The 10,106-nt window shown below is 33.1% G+C and overlaps 1 pseudogene; it reads right to left on the bottom strand.

Annotated features, from left to right (window-relative positions):
* Positions 1–1,579: 1,579 nt before the first annotated feature.
* Positions 1,580–8,565, bottom strand: LOC100780352 (ultraviolet-B receptor UVR8-like; annotated as a pseudogene).
* Positions 8,566–10,106: the final 1,541 nt, after the last annotated feature.

Here is a 10,106-nt window from a genome sequence, read left to right as displayed (position 1 = left end):
CGGATTTCATTTTTGCAACAAAAATATTTTCAAAAATTTTGAATGACAAGAAAACCCCTACTCGTGGGTATCCGTCTGAATCCGTTCCGACTTTGACAGGTAATACTCGAGTTGACCGGGTATGAGTTCGGGTTTGGATTTTCTCCAATAAACAAAAGTCGGGTACGGATATGGGATTACTAAACCCCGAACCCGAATCTGTTCCGCCACTTAAAATCTTTAGAATTTTTGCATACTTTAATCAAAAAGCATAAAATTTTATTACTAGTTAATTTTATTTTAGAATTTTTACATAATTTAATATTATTTTCTTAATTATTTCTGTAGACACACGCACTATAATAAATATTGATATATAAGTAGTTAAAAATAAATGTTTAATAATCAATTTATTTTTTCTAAATTCAAATTTTTAATATTTTTTTTACAAAAAAAAAATATTTTTCTAATTTGAATTGTGTATGGGACAGGTCGGGATACCCGATACCTGACGTATATAGGGATGAAACAATAAACTTAAATTCGTCGGATATCGAATATTGGTATGAGAATATGTTGGAGAGTCGGGATAAGGGATTTGGAAGATAATACCGGTACCCACCTCACTCCATTACCATGTCTGGTTCATTTTGTCTCATAACGTGTTTTGTTGAAAATAAAAATATCACAAACCACTTTATTTTAAGTATCTATTTTGTTTAGGGCATGCTTGGTTTAGTACCGAAATCAATTTTACATACCTTTTATCATTTTGGCTTTCTCTTTTTCTCTCCCTCTTCCTTCTTTCTATCCCTTCCTTCCATCTCTTCATACTTGAAAATAGGATGTACACTTAACATTTTTTCTATGAATATAAGCAATTCTTACATGCTTCAGGTAATGAAGTCACCTTTTAATGATTTGACCAATCATATACTTGGTAGTTGCCACAATATCAGAATTTGTTCTGCTTTGTGCAGCGCATCTAGTTCCTATCAGATTGAAATATTCAGCTAATTAACTATTCACCATTGACATGCGAAATTTAGCTAGTAAAGACTCCCAGGTGGCAAGGTCATGGAGGCACAACCTCGCGGCAACCACAGGAATTAAACTAGCAAATATGTGACTACAAGTTATATATTCGCCAACGCATTTCAATTAATTTTTAATCTTTTTTTTACTAAAAAATTTATTTAATTATTCAATAAATAAATTATTTTAGTAGTTTTTAAATAATTTTTAACATTTTTTAAAACATTATTTAAAATAATATTTTTAAAACACTAAATTCTAACTTTTTATATTTTTTTCTTCTTTTAATCCTTGACATATTTATCAACCTGTTTATCTTTTTTTAAATAAATTATAATTTTATTATTTTTCAATTATTTTTATACTTTTTAGTTATATCAACAATTAATTTTATCAAATTCTTATAATTTAATAAGTTAATTTTTTAATTATTTTTGTCAAAAAATGATCCAATAATTGATTTTTTAAGCTTAATTATAGTTTATTAACTTGTTAATGTATGATTATGAAAAATAAAATTAACCTTGATTAGTCCTTGCATCATATCTATCAAAATAGGGAATGATTGTGTATATTAATTACTAATATAAATCATGAGAGAAATGTTCCAAGCCATATTATCAAAGATCATACAGTACCCAACATAACCAACATACCGACTCATCACTCATCATAACAACTGATACATGCACTAACTCATAATTAACGCTCTCACATAACCGCATCCCATGAACTGATATTGCTTATGCACATACTCGTCCTTATCCCCAGCTCCTTCTTGTGCATGTTGCTCTCCCTACTTGGAACATCATTCTCTTGAACTCATTAACTATTGTGTTGTTATCAATTGACATCACTTTAAGGGACACTGGTATCATGCCTATCTCCCCCTTCTGAATTAGTAGGCTGTGATCCTGAGGCCTGCCAAATCATACTAAGTTGTGTCACTGTATCAACTTCTCTTGTGTTTGAAAGAGTTTATATTCAAAATGTAGACTGCTTTTGATTGAATAAATTTTTTATCGACATGTAAAAATCAAAGACCAAACATGAGACAAGTCAGCAAACACCTGTTGTTCTAAGTTTCTAATGAATATATCTATCTATCTCTCTGACTTTGTCAAATAACATTGTGAGCCATATCTTTCTAGGTTTCAAATGTAAGCAAACATTAATGGCCAAAATGGAAAAAAATATAAAATAAATCAAACCCCCCCTTAACTCCAATAATCATGAGTGGTGAATATTAAAACAAGACACACACTTACAGTTTCATCTGGAGCAATTGCATATCTCTTTGATATGGAGGACAAGGATTTCCCTATTTAAGGGGGAAAAAAATAGAACATCCAGAATCTTGTTAAATTATTTTAAGGAAAAAAAAACTAATTCTACATTAGTCGTCAATTGGTATACCGTATACATCAGTAATGACAAAAGAAAAGGAAAACATCACAAATGAGACAATAACAGCACCTGATGTTGGATAAGGTTTTGAGGATTCTATGTGCTGCCCGGAAGATCCATCAACACTGAAGGCCTTAATAATCATTGGAACATTGCTATAAATGCAAGAAAGATCACATCATTATTCAAGCCTTGTAATGAAATGCACCCATTACCGAAGACTACTTCTGCTTAATGAAGCAGATCAGCAACTTTATCTCTTAGGCCACCACAACCAACTTTTTGAGGGAGGAAAAAGGAAAAGAACATTCAAACATATATTCTGATAGGCAAGCTTAAAAATACAAATTGAAAGAAAAGAATAAGATTCGTTGATGTCTCAACCAATATTATAATTTAAGCTTATTCTAACAGTTAACAAAGTAATTTTTCCTGTGCTACATTAAACAAGCTAGACTTTAACTTTCCCAACTCCCCTTACAAGCTCCTTTGTTCATTCACAGTTTGACTACCTACTTCATGAGTGGTAAAATCACCCAAGACCAAAATCACAAGACGGACTTCATCACCAAAGATCCTCCATCCATATTCTAACAGATATATAGCACCAGTGAATGTGATGACTAAATAGATGATTTTAAATTCTGTTTCCAATGGATTTTATAGCATGAGTTAAGAAATCAGAATGAAGCAATTAATGCGTTCAGAAAAAAGGCCTTGTTTGAATCAAGAAGTTAACACTGCCAACATATTAATAGCTTCGAAGTTCAAACCTAAATAAAAGAAAATATCCCAATTGCATAGTGCTAATGTTTGAAACCGATAAAGCATTGAAGTGGACATTGAATGTGAATTATGTGATGCATATAGTATATAACTTGCACATGCAAACGCTATTACGGGTCTATGGTTTCTCCATTCCAAAGTTGTCCATTTGCTCCTCTTCCCCAAGAATATACATTCTCACGTTCAGTAACAGCAATCGTGTGTCTCCACCCGCATGAGATCTGACGTACTTTCTACCAAGCCAAATAAAAGTTTGCAGAAATAAAAATAGATGGTCATTATTATACAAAGTCAAGAATTTTCCAAAAGAAGAAAAAGGAAAAAGGTTGTTGCAGTTTCAAGTACCTGATCATGGGGAAAGTTCACTTGCATGGGAGAGCAATAATCTAAACAATTCATTTCTATCATTTTAGGAATTTATCTCAGGTATCCTATTTCTCTTTGGTTCAACTGGCCTTTATTCAAAATATTTTCAAATATTGTTTACTATATTTTTCTACATGCACACATGCGTGTTCCCTAGTTAACCAACCTTGAATTTAATTTGTATCCTTTGAGTTGTGTTCAGCTGTTCATAAGTATTTCATGTTGTTATGATACAAAAAGAATCATGAAAATAGGAGAAGAATAAAAAGTATTGCCAACCTTATTTCATCCCCAGCCCAAAAGTTCTCCACTAGACGTGAGTGCCATACTATGCCTCCACCCACCTGATACCAGAAAGAAGTCCTAACAAACATTAGAGACAAATGCCAACTATAACTACTATACTTTGTGTGACCCAGTTTTGTTTATATTAACCTGGTTAAATTTTAGAAATTTATAAGCAATAAAAACGACAAAACATCTAAATGAAACCAATGGTCACCAACTAAGCATGAATTTGAAGGACCACCTGCGAAATGAACTTGTCACTCAAGGCTTGAACCTTGCGAGGCACAAGATGATCCTCAAAATTCCCATGTCCTAGCTGGCCGTATTTGCCCCATCCAGTTGTGTATAATCCACCAGAAGATGAAACACATCTTGTATGCCGCCAGCCACAAGCAACCATGGCCATCTTGTCACCCTGTAAATTTTCAGTTAGGATGATATTAGAAGTTAACACAAGCAAGTTTAGGATGACGTACTTTCTACCATCTTGTCATAATTGGAGAACAACACCAAAAGTATCTAAGTAACTATATCTAAGTTTTTCCCTTAAGTTAATAGCAAGTTTAGTTTTTTCAGGAATCAAATAATAAATATAATCTCATAATATATTTTTCCAAACTATAGTATCATAATTAAGGTCTAACCTGAGATGGTAAGTTTGTAAGTTCGAGGACATATATACATCAACAGTCACTTTCTCAAGGAGCAAACGATCATTTGTCACCCAATCCCAAGTTTCCATATCGGCCCCAACCCCATCCATACAAATTCCCATCTTCAGTGATTGCTACACTATGTTCAGCACCGGCAGCAACCATTTTGATAGGTATTCCCTACAAAAATACAAAAGTTCATGTCATTGTCATGAGTCATACATTAACTCTTTCTTGACAAGAGAGCAATTGTTGCTGTTGTTTTTGTTGATGTTAGCTGCCTTTTCTCCTTCATTTGTTCAAATTGGAGGATATATACTTGAAACTTTTACATAGCACGGGTATTCGGACTAACGAAATGCCCGTATATACCCTTCGGCCTTCAACACAACAAAGCAAGTCATCCTTCAAAAGTATTCAGGTACTTGGCCTAGTATCCACAAAACACACAAGTCTTTAGTTACTCGTCAGCTCAAGCCATCCCTCAAGAATATTCAGGTACTTGGCTGAACCAAGTACTCGAATACGCATCATAAAAATACCCGCAAAGCACACAAGTATTCAGGCACTTAGTACAGCCAAATACCTGAATATTTGTATTCAGCCAGTTGCCATGTCCGAACACGGGGACATACCAACTGGTCAAATAAAAAACACGTGAAAAGCATTAGGGTACTTAGCATGGTGGTCAGCACTCGGCCTAGCCAAATATCCGAACACCCCTGAAGACTACTTTGATCCTTGACTAGGGACTCAGCATGGGGATTGGTACGGCCTAGCTGAGAACGCGAATACCCAAAGATGAAGAATCATGACCACAAAGGCATTAGGGTTATTTATGTAAAAATCATTGGGCTATTAACAGAAACCTTAATGACAATTACTAGAGCATTATCTAAAATGGTAATGATATACCAAGGCGCATAGGTCCAAGGGTCCATTCAAATATGTATAAATAGTCATGCGAATATCGAGGTAAGATTGTTCACAGTATATTAATACTTGTTTATTGCTCTGACTTGAGTGCTGGAGTGCCTTTGGCACTTACTACTCCCTTCCTTTTACTGTCGAGCACCAATCACCAGAAGAGAAGACCTTGGAGGAGGAGTTAGCAAGGAGAAAGATTACCTGATTACCCCTTTGCTTGTACAAAACTGTTAATCATGCTTTCTTTTAATGAATGAAGATCAGATGATGGGTTGGTTAATTACCATGGCATTCAGTTCCACCTTTTTGAATGTATTTCCAACTTTCTCCTTCTCGAAAAAATAAAAAATAATCTTACTAACCTCATGGTTTCTGAAATTTCTTAAACTTCAAAGAGCAAGCACAGTATATTTCATTTGAAAAATAGTCATGATATTAAAAGGATGATACTTCTCCTAGTTTTTTTGCACATTTTCATGTAAAAGATATAATTCTGTAACAATTTGCCTTGCTATGTATAACTAAGCGCACTAATCAGTTAGAATTTTTTTGTCAGCAACTTTGAGAACAGTTCAATGCTTTCTAGCTTCATTGAGTACTATTAAAAACAATTTTTTTTAAACTGGATTATTTATTAAAGATAACCTGGACTCAGTTCTGAAAAGAGTACCTCAAATTTTTGAATTTTTTGTGGCAGAAGAGAGTCCTCTGTGGTTCCAAGTCCAAGTTCACCATTTTGATTACGTCCCTAACTTCAATTGTAACAGAAAAATAATACAGCAATAGTTTTAGTAAAAAAAGTACAAAATAATATTAAAACTAAACATTGAGAAATTATTTGATGTCTGACTAGTAATGCAGGACATAAAAAAATGGAAAGGAACATAAGTTCTCTGCCATGTAAAGAAGACACATATACAATGCAATATGTCACACAGGAAATGAGAATTAAAAAACATTTTTCTTTCTGCTGAAACAAAAGACCTGTAACCAGAACCTACATCTAGGATTATGTTGCAAAGAACAAATATATTCCGCCTTTTAGCCTTCCAGAACAAACAAAGGATTTTAATATTGCTATATCTGAAATAGAATGTCAAATTAGGTGTTATTCAGGATATATAAGAGTTGGAACTATACTAAATGCATGAACCATGGCCAACGTAGCAGAGCCAATCCATAAAAGGAGAACTTGGGTAGGAAATGCTTTAATAGTTACTTCAGTAAGAAAAGATTCAACTCAGCAAGAGCGTGCCCCTAAAATCAAATGGACATTATAAAGCAACCTCTTAATGCTCCAATTAATGTCAAAGATCCTCTTCAAATATTCTCTTAGGAAACATACAAGACAGAATGAAATGAAAGTAAAAAGATGGGGACAAAGAATCAGCACGAGCTACAAAGTCTGGGAACAGCTATTAGTGCATGAAAAAGATGCTTTAATGGGATGTGGAATGAGCATGTCACTATGATCACCATGGCCCAACCTTCCAAAGTCACCTCTGGAAAGCCATAATACGATCTACTTGAGAACTTAAAAAGATATCAGAATCTGTTACGGGTCTGCAATTCAGAAACTGGTTTCGAGGACAAGGGCCTCCATGAGGAAGAAGAATAAGAAGAGTAAAGGAAGTGCTTCTATATTTCTCATTGCTCTTGCTTTATTTACAAGGTTATTTATACTGCTTTCTAATAACTGAATTTGTCCTTTAGCTTGCAGGAATATTACAAATAACAGAGTTTGTTATCTTTGTCCCCTATTGGCAGACAAAGCTTATTCTAGCAAGATTATACTACCGCATGGCCACGCTGCTCATACGAAATCCTTAAGGTACGAAGGTTTCGTAATTCTTCTTTTGGGCTTGTTTACTTCTTGCACATCTGCTTGCACCCTTGCTTCTAGCTTCATGAATATGTTCCCTGCTGCTGCCTTTGGTTCCTTATCACTACGTAACAGAATCACTAATAAGTTAGGTAAACCACATTTCAAAATATTGCTTTTGATGTGAATAAAAATGTCTCAGAAATTTCCGGGTAACTGAAAATAACACTAAATGATGTGCCCAACAATGTTAAGATATAAGTTTTTTCCTAGCAACCAAATCAAACTAGTTGTTCAATTTTCATACTAACAAATTATTGATTCCCAAATCAAACTTGCATTTGAAAGAAACAAGGTCAACTACTCCACCTTCATGATGTAATGAAAAAACATTTGTATACATATTATTGATTAGAGCATACTAACTAATTTGCCGATTAAACTAGATATTACTTTCTTGAAGCTGAATCCAACACTAAATCAGAACATACATATACCTGTGTGGTCGCATTCTAAACCAAAAGCCAGAGTAATGAGATTTTATTTATGGAAAAACATACTAGCCAAAAGATAGTTAAGATGGAGAGCATAGTACCATCCCCAACTATATACATCCCTGCCAGACTCAGAACGTGCCATAGTATGATCAGCTCCACAAGTAACACATATTATGTCTTGGCCATCCAATGCACTCAGTTTTGTAGGCAAAAGTCGATCATCAGTGTCACCATGGCCTAACTGTCCATCCTCTACTCGCCCCCACGAGCAAACAACATTTCCAGCTGTTTAAGAATCAAAATTAAGAAGAAGAAAAATGACAGAAGTCACACCTAGGTACAGATTGAGATGATATGAAAATGATTCTTCAACAAATTACTCTATGAAAACCACAAAGTTCAACAAGACAAATCAATAAAATTAATAAGAGTAGCTATATATGGACATGGATACGAAGAAGATGAAAAAGAAGAGTTGAAGTTTGAACTAGACAAATCAGTATTCACTTATATTTTTGATTCTTCGTCTCGGCGACTCTTTCAACATGATTGTTTACAAAGTTTAAGAAACTTCCTGTTACTAACTTTTAATTCCTCACCAAATTATCTGTCAAACACATAACTATATATCTCTGTTACTAATATCTATATCCATTCCAAATCCTGATGATCACTAAAAGAAAATTAATGTACCTATTGTATCACTTACAACAAAAATAAATAAATACAAAAGTTATAAACGTACTTCACGTTGGTTTGATAGTTACTTACACATGTGCACCGTATCAGAAGATGATAGTGACATGTGCACGTTGCAGACGCTTACACTAGGTCACGGTAAAAGTGAAACTGATTCTAAGTATTCAAGAGATTGAGTGTCTGGTATGAGTGTCTTGTGTAGATTTCAATATTTAAAGCTATTTCAACTATGATTTTCACTGATTAATCTATCTTAACCATGATCTCTCATGTGAAATAGCATAAGTCACTTGATTTCACTCTCCCTTAGTAAGTTCAACTGAATAACTTTAAGAATAAATGTGCATAAATAAGGTTAACCAATATCATTTCATCCCTAGATATGGGTTATTAGAAGTTTTTTCAAGTTCTTAGTGTAAAACAGGATAACATACATGTATATGGGTTACCAAACCATAAACAAAACAATAAGTATAGAAAGGAAGAAATAATATTGAAATAACATTAGAGTGAAAGTAGAGATCATTACATTAAAGAGTTTTTGGTATACATGCTCCCAACAATGGATAAGTTAGCCTCTCATGACTATCTGAGACCCAAACCAAGAAGAAGAAACAAAGAAAATGAAAAACATGGAAGAAGAATAGCTCCCAAAGTGGCTTTTGTCTCCAAAAAATGCATTAGACAATCTCCTTTTGTCCAGAACAATGCCCCTTTTAACCACCTCAGAAATGCTGCTAAATTGTCGTGTTTTTTCAAAAAGTCCTAGCATGTTAATCCTACATGTATGTGCTGAGCGTTATACACAATACAATTGACTTAAGTGATAGCACTGAGACTATATGTGTGCGCATTGAGTGCACATGCACGATACAATGAGAAATCAACCAAATACTTGACATGTGTTTCTTTAGGTTGGGCTTCTCACGGTGAACATGCAAAGTGCTCCCTTTCTTCGCTTCTTTCATTGCATTGTTGTTGTACCAAAACTTTACAAAATAAAGCTAAACACTGTCAAATTCATTAACTTTAACTTCCTTAGGCTAACAATCCAAAAGGATCCAAATGACTATCTTTTTGGATCAAAAACAGATATTTAAGATAAAAGAAATGAGATAATTACTATGTAATTTAAATGTAAAAATCAAGTACGCATAACAATTATCATTGACAAAGTAGTGTAGGACTATGCTATGTTCACATGAGTAAAAAAAATGATCTATTTAACTAAAGATTATGTGTTTTGTTTTCACCATATAAAAATTTACTTTAACACCTATGATTCTAATCTAGGACAAAAAAATTATTTATTTTATACATAAAACTATCAATCAAGTGATAATCAATTTGTCTTTAGTATTGAAAACATCAATCAATGAAAAAAAATTATTTCATGTGGAATACACATTAATGTAAAACATCTCACCTATTAAGAGAGAAAATAAATTGACATGGGAGATGGCTGATGGTACTCATATTTTATATATATATATATATATATATATATATATATAATTTTAAAAGTGTACTCCAATATAAAAAAAAGTTTAATACTTATACATAAAAGTGTATAATAGTTTTACATTAATATTTAATTATAAATTATTATTTAAATTATTTTAAGATAATTATTTAAAAAATCAATAA

Source organism: Glycine max, chromosome 8, assembly GCF_000004515.6.
Source record: "Glycine max cultivar Williams 82 chromosome 8, Glycine_max_v4.0, whole genome shotgun sequence".
Classification (NCBI taxonomy): Eukaryota; Viridiplantae; Streptophyta; class Magnoliopsida; order Fabales; family Fabaceae; genus Glycine; species Glycine max.
This window is presented reverse-complemented; position numbering and strand designations above follow the sequence as displayed.